Source organism: Gracilinanus agilis, chromosome 1, assembly GCF_016433145.1.
Source record: "Gracilinanus agilis isolate LMUSP501 chromosome 1, AgileGrace, whole genome shotgun sequence".
NCBI classification, from domain to species: domain Eukaryota; kingdom Metazoa; phylum Chordata; class Mammalia; order Didelphimorphia; family Didelphidae; genus Gracilinanus; species Gracilinanus agilis.
In genome coordinates this window covers 587695102-587719243 of record NC_058130.1, presented here as the reverse complement: position 1 = coordinate 587719243, position 24142 = coordinate 587695102, and the positions used below count along the sequence as shown (strand labels likewise).

Genomic DNA, 24142 nt, shown 5'->3' with positions numbered 1-24142 from the left:
ACAGAGTGACCTTCAGATGACTCCTCAATTATGAGTTTTCAAGACTATTAAAACTAGAGTTCTCTTTCACATGCAGGCATTTGGGAAAATTAGTGAGGCATAAGGATCCTATGCATATTTGGAAATGAAAAAAAATCATACCCATCCTTTCATGTAACATATGTGATGTTCATAGAACAACGCAGGGATGTTTTTGCAACAATGTTTGACTGGCCTTAAACTTGGAATTACAGAACCTTGAAATGATATAACCTGACTAGCAAAGACAAATAGCAGCTTAATGTCTAATGACAAGTCAGATTGGTTTTTGGAGAAAAAAATGGAAATGATCTAGGTTTCCTGTATTCTTGTAATAGGCCTTACCCATACGTTTGTTTTCTGTCATAGAAAGCATTTTAATATATAATGCAAAAAAATCAATAGCACTCAAGGTATTTTTTTACACAATAGTAAGCTTGTGTTCAGCTCAATAGGTATTTGGCTAATAAGACAATATTGTGGGCTATTTGTTATTTTGGCTCAATTTTCTAGTTTAACAGTATTAAATATTTTAAAACAATGTTAGTGATTATATAAGTAATTTAAGAATTTAATCTGTATTATGTATCTGTATTTTATATTATCTCAAATTAATAAACAATGTAATTAAGTATAAATGGCATTACTAGAAGTAAAATGGCAATAATTGTAACATCTCTCAAAGTAAGATATTCCTTTACTTAGCTGAAAGCATTTCAACTTTTGATGAAACGAGAAGGCAACTGTTTATTTGTTCACAGAAACATTTGACATTTATTAAGTACTCAAAATGTGCTAGTATAATTGAACTATTTATAGGGCAGGAAGTGGAGACAAATGGATAAGTAAGTAGTCACATACGGGTCCTGTTGTAGCCTTTTAATATAAAATGAATTCTTTATAACTTCAAAGACAAACCAGTCTAGTATGGAAGCTGTTCTCAAATTACTTTATCAGTTAAGAAAAAGTTTTTCACACTTTCCTTCATATGGCTACAAATGATTTTAACGTAAGACTCTTGGTAACTACAAATGCAAGAAATTGGAAAACAATGGTTTACCTGCTACCTACAGGTCTGGGATAGTGAACTGTTTAAAGGACTGGATGTTTTAAACTAGACAATATAATCATCCATTTAGCAAATGTGGATGTGGGTGGGGGCATCGTTTTAGATGAATTTTGCCTCAGAAACTTACTACCTATGAAATTCCGAGCAAGTTATAACTTCTGTTAGCCTCAATTATACCTCAACCTTAAAATGGGAATAATGCTATTGTCTACCTTATAGGGTTGCTATGAGGACCAAATGATAAAATGTATGTAAAGTGTTTTGCGAAATATTAAGCACTACGGGTGTGTTAACTATCGATATATATTGTGGGAGATATAAAGATGAGTTAAGAATTGATGTCTGCCTTCAAGGAATTTAAAAAACATATACAAATTAAATTGTTAGAAGACAGTATGTAATAAGAGATGTGTATATAGGCCTAAAAGAGAGTTGTGAGTTGATACTAAGTAGTGACTTAAACTGCCGAGGAATAAGTTAGCATTTCCTTAGGGGGTTATTAAAAATAATAATCTAATTATCTCTCTATTAGACAGTGAACTAAAAAGAATGCTAGATTATAGGATTGACAAATATTACTAAACTGTATTACTGATTAATACTGAATAAATTTCTTATTTAAAGTAGTCCTGATTATTTCCAAAGCAGGGACATTTCAGACACCTAATTCAAACATAAGCAGTTTGCAGAATCAGTTTTTAAATCTACAATCATCTTCTAAGAAAATGTTAATTTACTATATGGTACCTTTAGAAATATTTTTCAAAGATCTGTGATCTCACTAATCTGGGTAACCCCATTCCCATTAGTGTAGTATCCTATATATATATATATATATATATACACACACACACACACACACACACACATGTTCTGAAGCTCATATATATGACTCTGACTTATTTTATATGTCCTTCTGTAACCTCCAGAGAGGGTCCACCTGAAATCTTTAAATCTGATAAAATATTATTATATCCTATGACATATTCTGAATAAAAAGAAAAACTGACAGCTCCACAAAAATAAACCCTACTAATTTTCTTTTCTCTCAATGTGCAATTTGAGCTACCAATCTTCAGTTTATCACATAAAATGAATTCCTACTGAACTTTTTTTATTCTAGTCATTAAGATGCAAATATACCCCCTTCCCCCAACTCTAATGCACTACTACCAGGCTTGAAAATGATTTTCTGATTTGAATTTTTTTCCAGTTAAACTGGCCCCCAAATGGCTGAAAGTCAATCTTTCCTTCTTTCTCAATTATTAGTCAGCATATGCTTAATATTAAAGGTTAGCCTAAATAAAGGGGAAGGGAAATATGGAAGAGACTTAAGTAGGAAGGGAAGTAAAAAACATATTTCCAAGTTCTACCATATATTAGTGAAAATAATTTCCCTATATCTTGATATAAACTTTCTCTTCCAAACTTGATGTACACAATGTGGATAATTATTTTTCTTCTGTTATATTAAAAACTAGGCATTGTATGTCATTTAAAATTGTATTTGTATGAATTTTTAAAAAGTCATTAATTCTTTCTATTCTTAGGAATAACTGCAATTTGTACTCAGGAAAAAATTTTGGTTCCACTACTATGGAAATGGAAGAATCAGGCTCAGAAAACAAAAGAATGTCTTAATAACCAATTTTAATTTTTTATTATTAGAAATTTTAAAATTAAAACTATGGGGAATCCATGTATTCTCTCTTGTTAAAGGAACTCTGTGGAGAATTTGATTTTCCTATACAAATAATGGCACAACTATTTCCTGACCAAAAGGCGAAAGTCTTAAATGTCTTATTTAATAAAAGTTATATATATTATAGAATAAAAGTTTCTAAATTATATAAACCTCAATGAGTTATAACTCACTTAAAAGTAAAATTAATAAAATGTCATAGAGACTTAATAAAATGTTCTTTCATATTTCTTTTCTGATTTTTACTAAGTTGGAAGGAAATGGAGGGAGTACTAATATATGTCACCTAGAATCAGAGTAAGAGGAGGAAAGATCAGGGCACTGAACTCATTGAGGAAGGAAAAAGAGGTCTGTAGACAATAGCGACCAGAATCTAGATTGGGTGATAATTATGAATTGAATGACATTCAGACAAGGAGAGGCTAGGTACTCAATGAATGAATGTTGATGATTAGAGCCTAACTCATACCTGAGAAGTACAAAGTGCTACAACAGTGAGCAGAATGACAAGATCACTTCTGATTGAGGATGATAAAAAAGAAGACTTCTTGGAGAAGGCAGCATTTGAATTGGGCCTTGAAAGATTAGGTAGCATTCGAAAAGATGGAGATCTGGACATACGTACATTTCAGATAAAAGAAGCACACTGTCGAAAAATAGTCTTTCCATCTAAACTACTTTTGCTTTTATAAAGCTAGGCAATAACCCATTTCCAAACCACCTTATTTATATAATGTGTGAATGTAAAGAAATGAGAGTTTTTTAAAATCATACCAGAATCTTTAAAGAAGTATATATTTGGAATATTTATTATATACTATTTTGGTGCTTAGGTGGCCAGAGGGCTAGACAAGGCAAAGTTCTTCAAGTTTCATGGAGGAAGTTTAATTAGAGCATCTCAGGAACCAGGGACTGACAGTAATCTGTTTGTGAGCTTCTTGGCTCCTGATAGTACTTTAACCTGGGTGATAATTAGCTTAGTGTCATAAATGGAAAATACCTGAAATCTTACTGATGTTTAATGGACTGACTGTAAAATTAAAAAAATAAATCTAAGACATGATCTATAGGTTGTTTCTTTAGTAATGACAAAAAAAATCTTTAAATTACACTTTTCAGTATGAATTTAAAACATTTTCTAATTTGCTTATAGACTGTAACATAACGTTGAACATTATTTTAAATACATAACTATCCCAATGTATTCTCTGGGGGAATAGTATTTGTATAACAATGAGCTTAAAACACACACACACACACACACACACACACACACACACACACACACACACACACACACACACAAGGTCTATAATTGCTATTGCTATTCAATAAGTATCTAACAGATAAAATGGGGTTGAGAAGGGAAATAATATTCCACATAATCTCAACCCTAAAATCAACTTGCCAACAATACACAGATTGGTCATTATGCAATTTTTTATGCCATGTGGAAAGGGAGGCTTTATATAGCTTATTGAAGTTCAAGACTGAAGAATAAGAAAACTGAGAAAGTAAGTAGGGAAGGATTGATTTGGCCAATCATGTTATGGTTTCTTTCTTGTCTGGAAAGGAAGAACCAAGTAATATTGAGATGTTCCAAAATGTTGATTTCAGTTGACAACAGACGCTGGTAGACTTACATGAATATGTAGCTCTGTACTATCACTGATAAACTCAATTAATCTATGATATTCTTAATTTATTTCAGAAGAAAAAAGACTCGGTAATATAGCAAATAGTAGAAATGTTATTTGGTCCCTAAAGCTAATATTTTTCTCACCACTACTGCATAACCAGGTGATTGTGAGTCTCCTTAATGGATTAGATGTATATTGGGGAGTTGATATCTCTGCACACTCAGTCTAAAGAAGGTAAGAATTAGAAGAAACAAAATGAGAGGAAACAAAGCAAGGATTAGCAATCACAGAATACCATTTTACTTTAAAGAAATCTATTTCTGCAAATTTTATTTTTAAAATGTGTATATGACTGGTGTGATTACTGACTGGGGTAGGAGAAAAATAATGGCTTTGATGGAACCTAAATTTAATCAGTGTAGGTAGTCCACCTCTTTGTACCTTTTCATTCTGAGGGAAAAGATTGCATTGTAGCTGCTGAAACCATAGATGATGCACTCTCATTTTTAGTCTTTTTTTCAAATCTGGCAATTACTTTGATCTTTGTTCTAACCCATCCACAGCTTAGGTATTCATATATATAGTTGCTTCTGAAATGAACATTTTACACACACACACACACACACACTTAAAAAAATCTTTTGCTTCCTGTTAATTAACAATTTCATTTTTTGGAGATTTTGCTTGGTGTTCATCATCTCCACAGCTACCTAACCCTTCTTAAAGAAATTATGATATTTAAGTGCAAAATTTGTGAATGATCTTTGGCCTTTTTGTTATTTTCCAACATGATTTTCAGTATTCTTCTGTCCTTTGCAAACTTTTACATTAAAATCACAAAGTAAGAAAAAAATATAGATTTAGTCTATACACAGTCCCTGTGTGATCTTGAATGAATCATTAACTCTTGCTAGGCCTCAGTTTTGACATCTATAAAATGAGGAAACTGGATTAGATGGTTTCTGAGATACTATTCAGTACCAAATCTATGATCCTATGATTTTGCTGGGTTCTTCTTCCTTTTTTTTTTTTTTTTTTTTTAGTTTTTTTTTTTTTTTTAAACCCTGCTATCTTATATATATATGCTTCTAAATTAATTTTATTTGTTACAGGGCTAGGCAATGGGGGTCAAGTGACTTGCCCAGGGTCACACAGCGAGGAAGTGTCTGAGGCCAGATTTGAACCTAGGACCTCCTGTCTCTAGGCCTGGCTCTCAATCCACCAAGCCATCCAGCTGCCCCTTTTGCTTGGTTCTTGAAAGGACTTCTTTACATTCTTTGCAAAGGCTGTTGGTGTCTAAGTTGTAATTATCTTGAGAATGGCTGGTCTGTATGCTTATCATGAGCAGTGAAAGTAAGGAGAGATAATCAGATACCCAATGAATGTAATTTCCTGTTGCTTTTGGAAACGAGCTATTTTTTATTTTGTTGAAACTTTCTGGGGATTCTGTTTATGTCCATACTGAAAATTTCACTATGGATATGGCTCAATTCTTCAGTAACGTGCCAAATGACTTGACTAAGCAATGCTCATACATTAAGAATCCCAACAGTTAATTGTATAAAAGTCCAAAGTATATCATTGTTCAATACCAAGTATCCAAAAAAGTGAGAAATAATTTTAAGTTAAAAAAAAAAAAAAGACCTTAAAATTGTTTACTACTTTTCTGTTTTAGATTATGGTAGGGTTTTAATCCATGGCCATTCTTTTTCCATGGTAGGTTTTCTCACTCCCATCCCCCCAGCCTTTTCTTCTGGCAAAGGTTTTTGTACAATGATACAAGAATTGTTATCAATTATTATAGACAAAATTGAGTACATGTGACCAATTAAAATATTAAATATATTATTTGGAAAAAAAAGTTGACCTGAGAGGTAGGATCTATGAACTTGTTTTTAAAAAATATTTAGATAATTCTATTTTAATATTACTGGTCTTTTGCAATCCTACATATTTTATGCATTTAAAAACATTATTATTATTATTTTAAAAAACCCTTCCCTTTCCTCTTGGAATCAATACTGTGTATTTGTCCTGAGGCAGAAGAGTGGTAAGGGCTAGGCAATGGGGGTCAAGTGACTTGCCCAGGGTCACACAGCTAGGAAGTGTCTGAGGTCACATTTGAACCCAGGACCTCCTATCTCTGGGTCTGGCTCTCAATCCACTGAGCCACCCGCTGCCCCCGTTTAAAAACATTATTGAAAGAAGGAGTCCTTTAGGCTTTGTCAGGTTGCCCCTCTAGAGGGGTCTATGACACAAAAAAATTTAAGAACTCTTATGTTAATTATGTCTCCAATATAACTTGGGATCAATGCCTCACGAGGCAAATTAATACTAGAACAAATGAGATTATTCATTTTTCTAACAAATATATCTAAAACTAGCAGCTCTGAATAATAATGACAATGATGATACTGAACATAATCTCATAATTTAAAAATATCTAATTTCTTTTTATAAGGAAGAACAATTCTGGGTTAATGTTCTTGATTCCTTAACACTTCTTCATATCGAACATATTCCTGCATGTAAACTAGGAAGATAATGTGGTATAAAGAACACTAGCATTGGAGTCAGAATATCTGAGTTTGATATTCACTGTTTCTTTATGCCCTTGTGAAATATGTGGCCTTGGGCAAATCACCTCAACTCTGGGGGCTTCAGTTTTTTCATCTATAAAACAAAGAGGCTTGGGTCATGAAATGATCCCTAACATCTCTTCCTGTGATCTTGTGAGGAAAACAATGTGATGTAGTAGAAAGTTTACAGAACTTGGGAGTCACCAGAACCTGTGTTTGAAATCCAGCTCTGACAGAACAGTTTGGCAGAAATAAGGTATGGACCAATATCTCACATTTATACTAAGTTAAATTCTAAATGGATAAATGACAAGATATATAAGGTGACAGCATGAGAAAATAAATCAAGGGTATAAGGATGAAATTACCTATCAAATTTGTGAATAAGGGAAGAGTTCATGACTAAAATAATATAGAGAGCCCAAGATAATATGCAACAATTTTGATTATATAAAATTAAAAAGTTTTTGCACAAAAAAATCTAATGCAGTTAAAGGGAAATAGGTAACTGGGGAAAAAAATCTTTGCAGAAAGTTTTCTAATAAAAATTTCTTATATAAGATATTGTTATAAAAAAGTGAGTAATCTGAGAGTCTCAAAGGCAATTTGGGTGTGAGGAAGGAAAAAGGGGATATAGGTGATTATAAGGTGATTGGAGGAGGAATGAAGGTATGGGAAGGTATATAGGAGATAAGGGAAATGGGGTATGTAGGAGAGGGCAGCTCAAACAGGTTTGTTCACAGAGGCTAGAGACAGAGGATATTGGGGAAGATAGGCTGAACCCTTCCAGGCAAAGAAAGGTATCTCTATAGGTACAAAGGAGTTGGGCCAGTCAGAAATGTTTTAACTAGCTGGAGTGCTTCTTTAGTCAGTTCCCAAAGTTCCTTGAAGGAGGAGTCGAAGGGGCCCCTCCCTGCCAGAGAAACTGTTAGTAGGAGGAAGTCTCAGATAACCACTTCCTGCCAAGATGGATGCCGCAGTTCCCTCAAGAAAATAAAAGAAAATCATTCCTTCCCTTTCAGCCCTTATCTTAATTTTGACACAATGATTCATCAGAGGGTTTGAATAAGTAACAAGGGGATTTATTAATACCAGGGTCAGTCAGAAGGGGAGAGAGGTTTAGGGTTTTCTAACTGCTGCTAGGGAGAGGGGTGATGGTGGGGGATGGGTCGCAGGAGAGTTTAGACTGAGAGAGCTTGCTCTCCCAGTCAGGAAGATTTGACTGCCTTTTAAGTAAAGTCCTTATCAAATCACTAAAACTAGGGGTAACTTATTTGAGGATACTCTACTTGTCTATAGAAACTAAATCCACAATGTCCAATCACCCAGCCCTCCCTTCCACTCAGGGCCCAAAGGAAATTCAGGGGAAGGGGAGGGATGTAGATGGAGAGATTAGGGAGAGGTCCAGAGAAATGCAATAGTCTAAATTTCCTCAAGACAAGATAAGCACAGGCCAAGGCCGAAGCAATTAGGCCAAAGCCAAGCCAAAAGGCCTAAGCCAATAGGCTAAGCCAAAGTAAAAGCCAGAAGGCAAAAGCCCCTTCAGTTGGAACTTCACCTCTATTTATAGCTTTACGTTCTAACTGACTTTCTGAAGATTCTAAGACTTCTAACTGACTTTTTGTGACTGTTAGAAATTACAGATGCAAAAAGTTTCTGTTAGCCACCTCGCATTACAATATATGTGGAAATAGTTAGAATTTATAAGACTAAGTGCTATTTCCCAACAGATAATTCAAAGGCTATAAGAAGGCAATTTTCAAAGAGAAAAATTCAAGATATGGACAGATAAACATGCCCCAAATCACCAATAATTAGAGAAATGTATATTAAAGCAACCTTAAGGTTCTATCACACCTATCAGATTGGCAAAGACAACCAAAAAAACCACAAAAAACCAACCCAAAGTAAAATAACAAATTTAAGAGGAACTGCAGGGAAAAAGGTACACTAGTGTACTGTTGTTGTTGGGGATATAAATTGGTTCAGACACAGACACTTTGGAAAGCAAAGGGTCAGGAGCTGTTCTCAATGAATACTGACACAAAGGGATGATAAGTATATATCAGAAGAACATATGTGTGTGATCTTCCTTATCTCTTGTTCCCTGGATCCATGACTGATGCAGAATGAAGGCTGGTGACTAGGATATGGAGCAAGATAGATACCCTGATCCAAGGTCTCTAAGCAACTGAGGTTCCAAATTAGAGTAGATAAAGAATTAGCACTATCAGAGACTACATGTGAAGCTAGTTTGGGTTAATGAAATCAATTTTTCTTTGAATTGCCTAATAAAGAACATGGGAAAGAGATCCAGGAAATTTAACTCTATTCCTGCCACAGCCAGCAAGCAGAAGCAGAGAAGGGCAATGCCCCATAAATTAAACCAGCACACATGCATTCTGGGAGCTGTTTTTACTGGCTCACAATTCCCTTTGGCCTATTACTAGGCCTATACCCTAAAGAGACCAAAGAAAGAGGAAAAGGACCTACCTGTATAAAATAGTTTAGTAGATTTTTAATGTAACCAACAACCAGAAACTATTAAGAAATGGTTAAATATAAATATGAATCTAACAGAATATTATTGAGGAATTAAATAGAATAGTATAAGAAATGAGAAAACAGTTTTAAGAGAAACTGCAAAGACTTCTATGATCTGATGCAGAATGAAGTTAAGTAGAACTAGGAAGTAATTTCTATAATGACACTAAAAAAAATTTGAAAGACTTTAGATTTCTGATTTCTACAATAGTAAACCATGAGTCCAGGGCCTGATGATGAATCAAGATACCCAATTCCTGACAGAGAAATTATGGACTTAATTAAAATGCACAGTGAGACATATATTTTTAGAAATGGTTAACAAGAATTTGTTTTTCTGGGTTAAACATATGTTATGAGGCTCTTATTTTCACTTAAGAAATTATTCAGTGAGGAGATAATAAATGTTGTTAAAATGAAGAAATAAATAAATAGAAGACAGTTTTGTTATTTAGTATCTATGTGACCTTGAACAAATCAGCAGGCCTCAGTTCTTTTACTTGTTAAAATGAGGGGGTTGGGCTAGATAATTTCTAAGGAGTTTTTCCACCCTGCTGTTAGCTATTTGAAAATAATAATAATAATGACCTAAGTTTCAATTTCACATTCTACAAATGGGCCATTTTCCTCTTAAACGACTCACTAAGATTTTTAACTTTATTTTGAAATTAATATACTTCCAATATACATTCTATACTGAAGTGCCACTAATAAAACTCATTGTCATAGGATTAATGTTGTTCTATCATTGGTCAAATTATGTTCCCTATTATCTCTTTCATTGAAATAAGGAAAAGTATCATATTGGCCTTATCAGTAAGCCTAGAACTATAATGAACACTTAAAATTTATAAATCACTTAAATAACAAAGTTACAGAATGGTTTTATATTTCCTCAATAGTGAGCATTCAAAAGACATGAGATTTCTAACTCTACTTTATTTCCCATTCTACATAATAATGACAGCACTTTAAGGTTTATAGAGTGCTTACTAATATTATCTCGTTTTATCTTCACTATGACCCTGCGGGATAGGTGCTATAATTATCCTCATTTTACAAAAGTGAAAACTAAAGCATATAGACTTACCTGGGATCGCACAGCTAATTTGAATCCAGATCATCCTGACTGACATTCTTTTTGGCAACTATTAAAGAAGTAACTTATTCTATAATCAAATATGTGAGGAATTAACTTAAAGGAAAAACCCAAAGGGGTAGAGAGGGGAGGGTAAGTTTCAATAAGAAGACTAGTAAAAGCACAGCAGTAAATTCTAAGGTTTATTCTCTTCAAACTCTTAACTGATGGTCTAGACATTGAAATTTGGAGAGGCTATTAATATTCCTAAAAGAGGAATCAAATTCAAAGTCTTCCTAAGACATTAGATAGTTTACAAAAACAATGAAATTCAATATTGAAAGGTGTAATCTAGTTCAGGAAGGATCAAAATTCGATTGTAGAACATATGGGAGATGGAAAGACTGGCTAGATATAAAAGAAAACAAAAAAGGCAAACAATTTTAGCCAACTGCAAGCTATGAATCATCAATGAACTGCTACTAAAAAGGGGACAAAATGACAAATCAGCTCTCATTTTAGTAAAAACATACATTTGAAGGCTTTTAGTCAGATCCTATTACAGTATTGGGTCCAGGTCTGTGTACTCTTTAAAATGGATTTGAAGTAATAAGGAAATATGTTTTGCATGAAATGTATGCATAACCCAGACTGAATTGCTTGTCAGCTCCAGGAGTGGGGGAGAGAGACAATATGGATCATGTAACTTTGGAAAACTTATTTGGAATTTTAGAGAAAGGTGAAAAAACGGTAAAAGAAAGCATGAGTTCTATGAGCAGACTTATAAAGGAATCAGAGCTGTTATCTTAGAAGAAAGCAAGCCAAGGGATAACTCATTAGTGCTTTAAATCACATAAAGGGTTTTAAAGAGATGCTAATCAATTGCTTTCTCTATCTATGGATGGTCAAGAAGAAATAGGTTTTCACTAAATCAAGAGGGAAATAAAGAACATATTGTGCAAAATGATAAAACAAGAAATATCAAAGGAGATTGTGAGATCTCCACCTCTAATGAACTTTGAAATTGAATTAGATGCCAAAAGACTTGCACTGCAGTCTTCAATCTTACTCAATATCTTTACATCTATTGTGGTAGCCTACCCTTGCACACTCCTCACCTACTCCCTTACCCTGTAGTGATCCAGACTAACATGGATACCAAATTTACCTGAAGGACTGAATGGCTCACATACCTTTGGGGATCAACTTTTTCACTGAATGTAGTAAATTCTGTTCTATAAGCCAAACTAAATTATATGATTAATAAGCTTTACTCTTCTCCATATGACACATAAGCACCCCTCCACTCTATTCTCTCTTGGGATCTCTCATTCTCTTGGCTCTGGGAATGGCCAGACTCCTTAGTTGTTTATATAGTCCTTAATATGCAACAAAACAGTGTCTGCTCTTGTAATTAGGGAGAAGTCAGTTTCATTTAGGTGTTTTTCTTCATCACATAACAACTGTGTCTAGCTCTGCTTCTTCACTTAGTCAAGCAGGGTGTACAAGAATGGCATCTGCTTCTCCTGCTATAGAAACAGGTTAGTACTTTTCCCTCCTCTTCAAATTACCAGCAATTACTTATTTGGGTACACGCCCTAACTCTTAGTAATATCCCTTTAGGAGATGACTGGTTTTGTTTATTTATTTATTTTTGTTTTGGGCAGCCATGATATTAACATATTATCCTGCATGTAGCACTCACCAAATACTTGTCTAATTGAATTGCATGCTCAAGGTCAGGCTCATTGCTAACCCTTTCTAGCATGCAAAACTTGTGACAGCAAGCACACCATTTTTCAACACAATGGAAAATTACTAGTTTGACTAAGGTTTTCATTGACTGCTCAGTATTGACCTGAATAATTTAAAAATATCCAGAGACTTATTCGAAGTCTTGGAATGCATTACTTGAGACTTACAAGCTGCAAACCATTTACCCCTTGTGTCATCTATCCAGACCGAGGTCAATGACAGTTTAATGCTGCTATTTCTCCACAGGCTGCCATTTTCTAATAAAATCGTTTCCTGAAAAGCTGTTTACCTACTATCTGCTGGGGCTCACACTGTGCAATGTCCTATAGGAAAATAAAATTTTAAATGCACATAGTATTACCAGTTAGGAAGATAGCATTTGCCTTTATCTTGAGCTACTTGGAACCTTCTGGGGTGAGGGCATAGAAAATGTTAATTTGTTGTTTTCTAAGTCAATATGAGACCTGCAGAGATCCATATGTACAGTTTAGTGCATTTCTTCCCCAGTTCTTTCTATTTAAGTTTGATACCATTGGTCTAGATGAGTTTTTGAAATCTCTTCTAGTCCCAAGAGTCAAAATTCTAAACATGCAATAGCTTGATTTAATATAAAACAAGGACCCAGGACATTTGGACTCCATTACAAAGGTTACTAATTACTCACTCTATGACCCTGAGCAAAAGCCTTTTGTCTACTTCATTGGGGGTGGGGGGAAGGGACTATCAGATCTCAACTTTTAATGCAGAATAAATATTCATTGTTTACTCTATGGAAAAGTTAAGAAAAATAAGGAGGTGATGTCTCAGAGAGCTGTTAGCTTTTTGGAAGAAAAATCTTATTAACCAGATAAATGATTACTGCTTGGCTAAAAACTGGAAAGACAACAGCAGCAGCCCCAAAACACTTTTTATGTTATCTGACTTAATGTATTATCACAGAATTAAACAAAAAGCTGTCAGGTGTATTTCTTTACTCCCAAGAGGGGATAATATCTTTCATTTGTGTTTAATATAAGCTTAATTGGCAGAAACTAATTTACAGCACTTTTATAAGCCTCCCAAATATTCTGAAAGGGAAAAATGCTTGCGTTTTCACAGGTTTTTAATGATTATGTTCACAATAAATACCTGTAGATCATTAGATGATAATTTAAAAAATCTTGACTCAGTGCTAAGTTAAGGAGCATTATTTGGCAGGCATCTCCAATATTTTTGTGAAGGTAAATTACTCTGCCCTTGAAGTCTTGAGACTGAGAAGAAAAGATAGCAGAGAATGTGAGGGGTAAAGTACTAACATTGTTTCATTCCTGAGGCCAAGGGTGAAAAGTGAAAATAAATTCCCTAAGAAAGATAGAATCATTACATTACCTCTATCAATTCCCTGCTGAAAAGGGAACCCTAGAAAATAAATATACTTACTTAGAAACCAACCACATAAAGTTGTGAGATGTATGAGTAGATCCTGATGTTACCGAGTTCATGATTGGACTGGGTTTAGAACTGAGTTTTTTTCCCCCCTACATCATATTACCTGGACTAACTACAATTTTGTTCTTAATTAGTTGTGTTAACTTCTAGCAAACAATAATCTTTGTGGATTTTTCATCTGTAACATAGGGAAGATTTATTTTAGGTCATTTTTTGTTACTTATTAAAGCAAATTTGGGAAAATAACTCTGCTGAAGAAAAACAACCGATGATAAGCATGCATGCTTCCAGATGTGTGTATATGTACATACACACACGAAAAATATTTTGCATTTGAGACGTTTAATTAACTTTAATCAAAAGGGAAAGTGGAAAGTGATTTGTAGTTCAAAAATTGGCTTTTGAATTTTAAATATTCACTTATGAGGTCTGAGATCTTAAGCAAATAATTTCACCCAGGGGAAGAATGGACAGACTGCTGGACTTGGAGTCAAGAAAATCTAGGGTTGAATGCAACCTCAGATACTTGTTAATAACCATGTTTTACTAGGCAAATTCCAATCTCTCTCAATTTCAGTTTCTTTATATATAAAATAGAGATAATAATAGCACCTACCTCATAGAGTTGTCTATTCAGAACAAAAGAGACAATTATACATAGACAGATACATGTGTTTATATACAAGTATATAGATATTTATGTACACAGACATATACATACAAACACATATTATCACTTAGCTAAATTTACTATATAAATGTTAGTTATTCATTTTCAATGGGGAGGGTGGTATTTCAGTTTCTTCACTGGTAATTAGGAGAGGGTGGACTTAATTTCTAAAATTCCTTTTACCTATAGATTTATTTAAAAATTTTATTTAACAATATTTATTTAACAACAAATATTTATTTATTATGTGCATGGCATAAATATCGGCAATAAAGACAAATAACACTCTTTGGTCTCAAGGAGCTTAGCATTTGATAAGGAAGAAGAGAAGAGAAAAAAACAAGCGCACAAATAACAATAATCGTAGAGAAGTGGAAAAGAGAGTGTGATATAGGTAGAGTGCTACAAAATTACAGGGATTAGACAGTGTTATAAGGCTATGGCTTATATGTAGGAGAGATGCTAGATTAAAATTCTATCTTATGTTATTTCTTTAGAGGCAGAAATGGCATTGGAAGTCATCCAAATCCAATCTTATTTTATAGATGAACCAGAATGACTTGTCCAAGGTTTCTAGAGACAGAATTCAAACCCAGCTTCTCTTGACTCTAAATGTGGATGCCTTTCCCACAATTTGAGAGGAATCTGCACCCCCAAAACTTCCCCATTAACATACCAAGGTAGTATCTTCCCAACTTCAATTCAGTTTAAAAACATTTATTAAATATCTAGTATATGCAAGTCACCAGAGATATAAAGGCAAAATGGAAAATCTCTGCCTTTGAAGAGCTAATGAGTTGAGATGTTTTCTTTTTTCCATCATAATATTCATTCAATTCAACTTGTCAGCTATCTTCCCAATCTAGCTAAGCATCAAAAAACAAAGAAAACCAACCCCACAATTTGTTATTAGTTAGTCTCCATCCATTATGAGCTCTAACACTTCTGACACTGAGAAGAACATCTATGCACTGACAAGCTATGCTATTACCTTTGCTTCATATTATTTATATATATACATATATATATATATATATTCCTAAATATGTCACTTGATGAGCTCCATGTATGTCCTCAATATAATTGGAAATGCATCTCTTCTTCATTTGGATTCTCTCTTTGCATCTTCAAAATTTCATCCTTAAGAATTTCTCATGTATTGACTTCCTCTAGAAAGTATCAAGTCATGGAAACCTATCCATCCTTTCTCTGAATCCTGTGAAATTCACTCTTTCCAAATCTAGGCTGCATGTCAGATAATGTCTGGCTTTCCTCTTCTCTTATATGACAAACTGTAAGGGCCTAGACACTGTACCCCTCAACCCAAACTTTCCATCATTTCTACTTCAGCAGATAGTAGTCTCTCTTTGGTCAGAACCGAGTTAAGAATAATAGTGCCCATTGTTAGTTTCTCTTTCTATAAAGAGATAAAATCATCATTAATGTAAGCCAGGAAGTTATTATAGTTTTTCTTCTTTTGACAAGGAGTTCCAGAACATAACTGAAATTATCTATCACTATGATATCTATGCTTCTGTGCCAGGCTTTTGATCTGTTTTCCAAACTCTTCTTCTATTGACTCTTTGTCCAGGTGATCAACAGTATAATCTGATGACATTATTATTTCTGTGTTTACTTTTTTTTTTTGAACCCTTACCTTCCGTCTGGGAGTCAATACTGTGTATTGGCTCTCAGGCAGAAGAGTGGTAAGGGTAGGCAATGGGGGTCAAGTGACTTGCCCAGGAGTGTGTGATGTCAGATTTGAACCTAGGTCCTCCCGTCTCTAGGCCTAGCTCTCAATCCACTGAGCTACCCAACTGCCCTCCTGTGTTTACTTTTACTAATATTTACCCAAATGTCCTTGACCATGCTCCTATTCTCAGACTCCAAGATCTCTTTGGAAGTAAACTGTTCTTATTATGTACAATCTTTCACTGTTCCATCCTTGATCCTGATCCCATTTATCCTGTTCCTATGCCTTTCAAGAGTCATATTCCAGTCAGTAATAACCAACTCATCAAATTTTCAGAAAGAGGTAAAATTTGTCTCTTTGTATATACACAAAAAGTTCTTAAGAAAATGAAAAACTATTAACTACAAGAAAGAATGCTCTAGATTAGTAGCAAGAAATGACAACTCTGAGGTGGTACTGCACACAAAGCAAATTGACAGAAGATGGGAAGAGTCAATATATTAAAGAAGTAATGAAAAGAAATGCAAAGTAATGTATTGCTGCTAGAGCTGTGAACTGGACTATTCTGGAGAGCAATTGGAATTATGCTAAGAAAATGATTACAATATCTTTTGATTGAGAGATACCACTGCTAGTCAAATGAAGCAAATGACTTCTTTTTTAAAAATGTTCTACGTATAGTAAAATATTTATAGCAGTATTTTCTGTAGTAGCAGAAAACTAGAAACCAAATAGAACAAATCAGGGATTCAACAATTCAAGCTTTGGCTAACTATAATCTCATTTTTAGTTACTATTAATTAAACTGTGAATCCTTAATAAATAAGAGAAAATCAATGGCAACTAAAATGGGAGAAAAAAGGGAAATATGGTAATTTAAAAAAAGTTTTATGATACTCCTGGGACAACTTTAAGGAAAATAATTCTGGGTGCTTAATTCAATGTATGGTAAAGAATAATTTCATTTCTTTTTCAAACTTAAAGGTAAGCACCAAAAATACCTTATCATGACATTTGTTTTATGTGGAACATGACATTTTACCAAGGACAGAAAATTAATGAGCACAAAAGAATTAAAAAGCTCTGACTAAAAAAAGACCTATTTTTTATTTTTAGAATTTATGGCACAGTCTTTTTTCTTACCCATAAAAAGTTTCACATAATAATGTCTATTCAATGTCATGATGGTTTCAGAAAAAAAATTCAAAGAAAAACTGTGAAGGTGGACATGCATGTTATCTGAAAAAACTCCTGAAATTCAGTTAAACAGTATTCAAAAATTATTTGCCTGGATGATTTTACTGACTTACTGTACAGGAAATATAATTTGTCTTTTACTCAGATAAATCTTTTGGTCACGAATTAAGAATATTTTATAGTAAAAGTAAGCCGAGGCATACAAAGGTTAACTTTTCTTTCTTTTTTTAATAAAAGTTATGTGGTAAGTTAAGAGGTGAAGGTACAATCATATTTTGGACCTCCTAAATGGGAGTCTGATTTTATGCCTAAGTTAATTATCTTCTTTTTTGACCTTCATGAAGTGATAACTATGCATCAATTAAGTAAGATCCCTGTAACTAGGAAGTGGGGAAAACAAGAAGGCTCACCAGCAACTTTTGTTGGATCAACAACAGTTCTATGAATCATAATTTGGAACATACTGCATTAGATTATGTTTTCCTTCAGAGTACACAAGGAATAAGCTCCTTCACCGATAAATTTTCAAAAGCTTAAATTAGTTTTGAAATGTTCTTTTTTCCTAAGCAACTTTTTTTCTCTCAAAGTAAAAACTCAAGTCTGATACATATAAGAAGTATATTAGAGGGGAATGCGTTCTGTCAAAATGTATTAACCTAAACATTAAGAACACATTTAATGAATTCTGACTATAAACTATTTTTAAGGCTAGGAACATGACACTTTCTAGACAAAATGAAATTAACATAATTATTTCTAAAATTTTCCCAAAGGGATAATAAAAAACACTCCAAATATTCAAAATTTAGCTGCTAACATTCTATGCATAATGATATTTTAATTGCATGATCTTTTTCCAGAAGTCACTAGCCTAATTTAAGCCAAAGAATGCCATGAGGAAGCCAATACCAAAATTGCCCTATTTGGCTCTATGATACTGTTAAAACACTTGGAAGTGATTATGGTGTATGAAAGAAGAAAAGAAAAAGAAAATAGAAACCAAAAATATGCCTCTCTGTGGTAACTAACATTTATACGTGAACTTGGGTATACTACATGACATTATAATTGGCTGCTGTCAAATGTTGACAATTCTCTGAAATGAAAGAATAATTTTCTAAAATTTAAACAGTACTAATAAAATCTCATGACTGAATTGCTACTCTTAAATTTTATAGCCATACCAAGTAAGTTGCAACTTTTTAAAAAAATAGAAGCAATTCCATCATATTGAACTGAGAGAAAAAGGATATATTCAATATGATGAGGGTTTAATACTTACCATTGTTATATTGTTTAATGATAACCTTTTCACAAAGACTATTCATATTCTTCAAACAAATATTTTACAATTCCTTCTCCAAAATGAACACACTATAAGATAGGACAAACTCTGTGATTTAAAAATACTAGCTTTCTAATTCCATGCAATAGCAGTTGGGGTGACAGTATTGGCTATTGCTTAGGTATGTTTACCTGAAAGCCATTTCACAGTTCAAATGAGTGTAGCTTTACTTCATGCATCATTTAAAATTGATAAAGATCTGTGTTCAAACTGTGGGAGAGCCCTAGTTTGGCAACTATCTCGAAGACTACAAAGAACTTGACTCAGGAGTATTTAACTCAGTCCTTGAAGGATAATGGAAAGATTTCAGGGAGTCCATGAACTTGAAATGGAACATCTTTATTTTCACTGGCCTCTAACTGAAATTTAGCATTCTCTGCAAATGTGAATATGAACATATTAAATATTATTCCAAGAAGGGATCCATAAGATTTATTAGATTACTAAAGGGGTCAATGATAAAAAAAAAATTGATGATCTAACGTATGTTCTCCTTGATTTGTCCTTTGGAGTTACACAGAATAAATTCAGACCCTTTTCCAAAAGCAGACTTTCAAATATCTGACAGATACTGTGTCCTCTAAATGGTCTTTTCTAACTAAAAACACCCACTGATATAAAGCATCAAAGACCTTTGCCATTTTGGCAGCACTCCTCCAGATGAATTGGAAGGCTCTTGAGAATAAAATTTTGACAATTAACACAAATAATTCTGATCAGGAAGGGAAGGGTGGCTAGCTAAAGAATGAATGAAAAGATCAAAAAGTACTTATAAAACGCTTACTATGTAAAAGTTCTATGCCAAGTCCTGGGGGAAAAATACAGAAGAGACTTTCTTGTCTCTGATTTTGTAGAAAATTCACTAACACAGATTTTGGAAAAAAATCATACTGAAAATGGAAGTTAGAGAGGTAATTGAGCATGAATACAAAAGTATGATATATTTTTTTAAAAGGCTTTTAAGCTTCAGTCCAGGAATGTGAATAAAAATATACCTGGAAAGTGAACAAACATGGAGTTGAAATCAAAAACAAGCGAGGAGATGGTTGGAGGGCATCTAGCTGCCCTCAGTGAATTCAAGGCATTTTCAGTGAATGACAATATCTTAGTGTACTCAAAAAACAACTTCCCCTCTGCCTCCCAGCTCTGTGGATATGATTGCCAAGTAGTAGATGAACTTTAAAAGTAACAAAGAACAAAATGACAAAAGAGAAACAAATGGATAGACTGTCAGGCATAATGCATGAAGGACTCATGCTGAGGTAGGAGTTGGAATATAGGACCTTCAATCTCCCCCTTCCAAGTCTCAGTTGAAAAATTCTCTACAGATTGTCTATGTTCCTCCTAAAAACTGGCATAAATAATGCATAAATAATTGAATAGCATGCCAGATATGTTTGATCAGGACAAAGTACAATATAATTATTAATTTCTTAAATTCTGGAAACTATGCCCTGTTATATAGACAAAAATCACATGGCTCTTTTGACTGCAAGGCAGTAATGTACTGATTACACCAGGTTTGTAGCTCAGGCAAATTCCCTATAAATTCATTATATCAAACCCGCTATTTTCCCATTAAGACTAAATGAAATATTATTCCATGGGGCATTAATGGGAAAATAACAGGCTCGATAGACGGATAGGGTTGCAGGAACCTTCTTTTAGAGAAAATGAAAGAAAAAAAATCTCCTGGTCTTTCCTTTCAGGAATTTTTATTCTAATTTAGTAAAAACATATAATGATGTTTCTCCTATGTGAGAATCAAAGAAAGCGTGACTAAGTAATATTTTGAATGTTGTAAAAAAAAATTTGCATGATTAAGTTCCAGTAACTAACAATTATCTCAAAAATTAGAAACAGATAGCCATATGGCCCAGTTAATAAATGTCTATACTCAAAACCAACTTCGCGTTCTCTTTGTTTAATACATAATATTTACATTTTGTTTTTATAACCAAGTACATAACTCTAGAGAGAAATACTAATTGGAATCCAATTTTGGAAAATCTTCAACTCTTAAGAAAGCTTCATATTCTAGACTTCTGAACACACTACTGCAGCAAAATTCTATACATTCCTTCAGGGTAAATGCATTTAAATTCACATTTTAAGTTATTAAAGTTTTAAACTACTAACACTTAAAATTGCCCTAAGCCTTTTGGGACATACACAAGTATATAAGTTACCATATATTTTTTTATGCCACTAATTGTCAAAACATAATTTTCTTAGGCAAATCTATATAAAAAAATTAACCTTTTGTGAGGTAATAATCCTTATGTACATATATTATCCAACATAAGAAATACAGTATGAATTGTATAAATACTTGCTCTTTGGTTTTTAAAACAATAACAGGATCTACTTTTTTCCACAATATTAAGTTTTTCTAATTTCTAAAACAAAGGACTCAGGATAATTCAAGTTTAATCTGGTTTATTTAGCTATATGGGTTCCGAGTATAAACAAAAACAAAAACATGAATTGTTTTTAAATTCAATCATACAGCTGAGAAAATTAAAGTTTCTAATGGGCCAAACTTTGCCAAACCAAGTTCCTTTTATTTCCTTGTCATTTCCAAGTTATATATCTATGGGAAAAAAACTTGCTCCACAGATATAATAGAAATAATCCTAACATTCACTTCAAAGAAACATACTTCTCCTTCTCTAATGCAAAATCTATGCTCTTAATTTTCCTATAGATGCCTTGTAGTATTAGTAAAATGGACAATTAATATCACTTTTGGAGTGCAAATTCAATGTACAGTTAATTCTTTTTATTCTCTTAAAATATAACCCCCAAATACTAGTCATAGAAGAAAAATATTTCAATAGGAAAATGCGTACACTTTTCTGTTAATATACTTTTAATACTAGTGAAAGCTTTATGGACTAGTTTATATTTTTTTAAAGGTCAAAAATGTTAACTTCTCTTTGCAAGGGGGCTTTACTTTACCTGGCAGTTTCATTTATTTATTTATTAAAACTCTTAACTTCCGACTTGATTCTAAAGCAGAAGAGTGGTAAGGGCTAAGCAATAGAGGTTAAGTGACTTGCCCAGGGTCACATAGTTAGGGACCCTCTGAGGCCAGATTTGAACCCAGGATCTCCCATCTCTGGGTCTGGGTCTCAATCCACTGAGCCACCAAGTTGCCTTCTATTTGACAGTCAGTTTTAGAACAAGTGAAGTTAATAACACGTTTGAACCTACTGATATTAAATGAACTACTAATTTTCTTATGAGGTGGTAGGAAAAAGAAGAACTGTAACTAGGGAGACTTTGGCCCAGGATACAAATACCTGGGAGTGAGAAAGCACTTCCCCTTCTAGCTTAAAACGTACCCATCTAGCTCTACTCCCTTGCCAGGCCCTATGCCTATAAACTCTAACTCCCATAGCCTTCTCTTGTTGCCTTTCCTGTTTGACTTCCCCAAGGAGTTGGCCATTGGCTGTTATGCTGGAACAAGGCTGGACTTTCTAGGGAATGGATTTCCCTTTCTTTGAGTAAAGGCGCCTAACCAAGGAAAATGGGATTTGAGGACTGGTGTAGATTCCTCCTTCCAACTCTGGGAAAAGGCATTGTATACCCCTTTAAAATGGATATTTAAAGAATCTACTTACCATGATATACAAATACGTGAAAAGAGCCCCAAATTAAATTTCCATTTTGGTACAATAGTAATTAAAATCAGTAGTTCTTATAACCTATAAGTCCATTATCCTGTTTATAAAAAATTTTTTTCAGAGTAACTATTTCAAAACAGTTAGTTTCCTTTTTAACTCTATGTATTTTCTTTTGAGCATTTAAAAACTTTAGAAAACCAACTAACATGATGCTACTGCGTTTGTTTCTTTATGTTTCATGCCTATCTTTTCCAATGACCAGTTTTTTTGGGAGAGGGGATTGTGCCTTTAGATACTGGAACTTTTATTTTTCCATGTGAATTTCATTTTTTTTCTAGCTCAATTAAAAAATGTCCTTTGGTAGTCAGATTGATATGGCACTGAATAAGTAAATCAACTAAGGGATTTTATTATTCTGGCTCAACCAATCTAAGAACAATGAATATTTCTCTGAATATTTAGTAGTTGTTTTTGTAAGGCCAGTTGTGCCTGAGGACATTCCTCACTTGCCCACCCCCCACCAACACTCTGCCCAGCAGCCAATGGGAGCACTTCCTCCCTCCCATCTGGGGTAATGGGGGTGGTGGGGAAGGAAGAGCAGATCACATGAGGGCAGCTGGTTGAGTCAGTAATGAAGGTGATTTCTATGGTGGGGTTGGAGAGGAGCTAGGTTTGAGGGGAGCATAGCTCATAGCATAGAACATAGCTGGAAGGGAGAGGAGCACTCTCCTCCCCACATTTGCCTCTCATCACCCACCCCTCTGTCTAGCAGCCCAATGAGAGCACTTCTTCCCTACCCTGCCTGGGATGGGGTGGGGCATGGCATTCTTTCTGGGAGTTTGGGGGGCAGGCACGCATTTGGTGGGGAATGTGGGTGGGGAGGAGGGGACATAGCACTGACTCTAAAAGGTTTGCCATCACTGTGCTTGGCACAGTTCTAAGTGTTGGGGATACAATTAATAAAAAAGAACAAGTCTCTGCCATCAAGAAGTTTACAATCTAATGTGGGGGGACAGCACAAAAAGGGGGCAGCCAAGTGGGGCTAGGGAACACCAGGGGGCATCGTTTTCAAGGAATTGAAACAGATGCAAAATGAGGTAACCTGAAAGTTTGGTTTAGAACTTGGCACTATACCCTCCAGGCCTTTAATCAGAAAGGAGAGGAGACTCAGGGAGATGGTCTCAAACAAGACTTTAAATTAAACTTCAATGTTAAGAATTTGAAGTTGTAAACTAGAACAATTTAAAATGTTTATGGCTTACATCCCAATTAAACTATATTCTTTTATGTAAGGTACTAGGGATACCTCCCCCAAAAAAGAAAGAAGAGGAAAGGAAAAAAGGAAAAGGAAGGAAGGAAGTCATTCAGTGGCAGATAGAGACCTAACTCAGGAAGACTTTTAAAAAACAAATTCACTTGAAACAAAGATTCACAGGATTCAAATAAAAGACTGGAGCAAAAATATATTCTTAGCCAAACTAAAAAAATAAAAGAGAGTAGAAATTATGATTTCAAATGAGGCAACAGTAAAAGTAGATAAAATTAAAAGAAATCAACAAGGAAACAACATTTTTCTGAAAGTTACTATACAATGAATCAATTTTAATACTTAACATTTATGCATCAAATGGCCTAGCATCTAAAATACTTAAAAGGAAAAAGTAAACAATTTCACAGGGAGAAATAATAAAGCTATAATTGTGGGAGAGATCAATATATCTCTTATAGGACTAGATATTCTAACAAAAATAAACAAGACATTAAAGCCCTAAATAGAATTTTAGAAAAGCTAAAC

The 24142-nt window shown here is 34.0% G+C and overlaps 1 protein-coding gene across 1 annotated transcript in view; it reads right to left on the bottom strand.

The window, feature by feature from the left end:
- CTDP1 (CTD phosphatase subunit 1) overlaps nucleotides 1–24142 on the bottom strand; it is a 123218-nt gene that overhangs the window by 1867 nt on the left and 97209 nt on the right. The gene's annotated exons all lie outside the window — the stretch shown is intronic.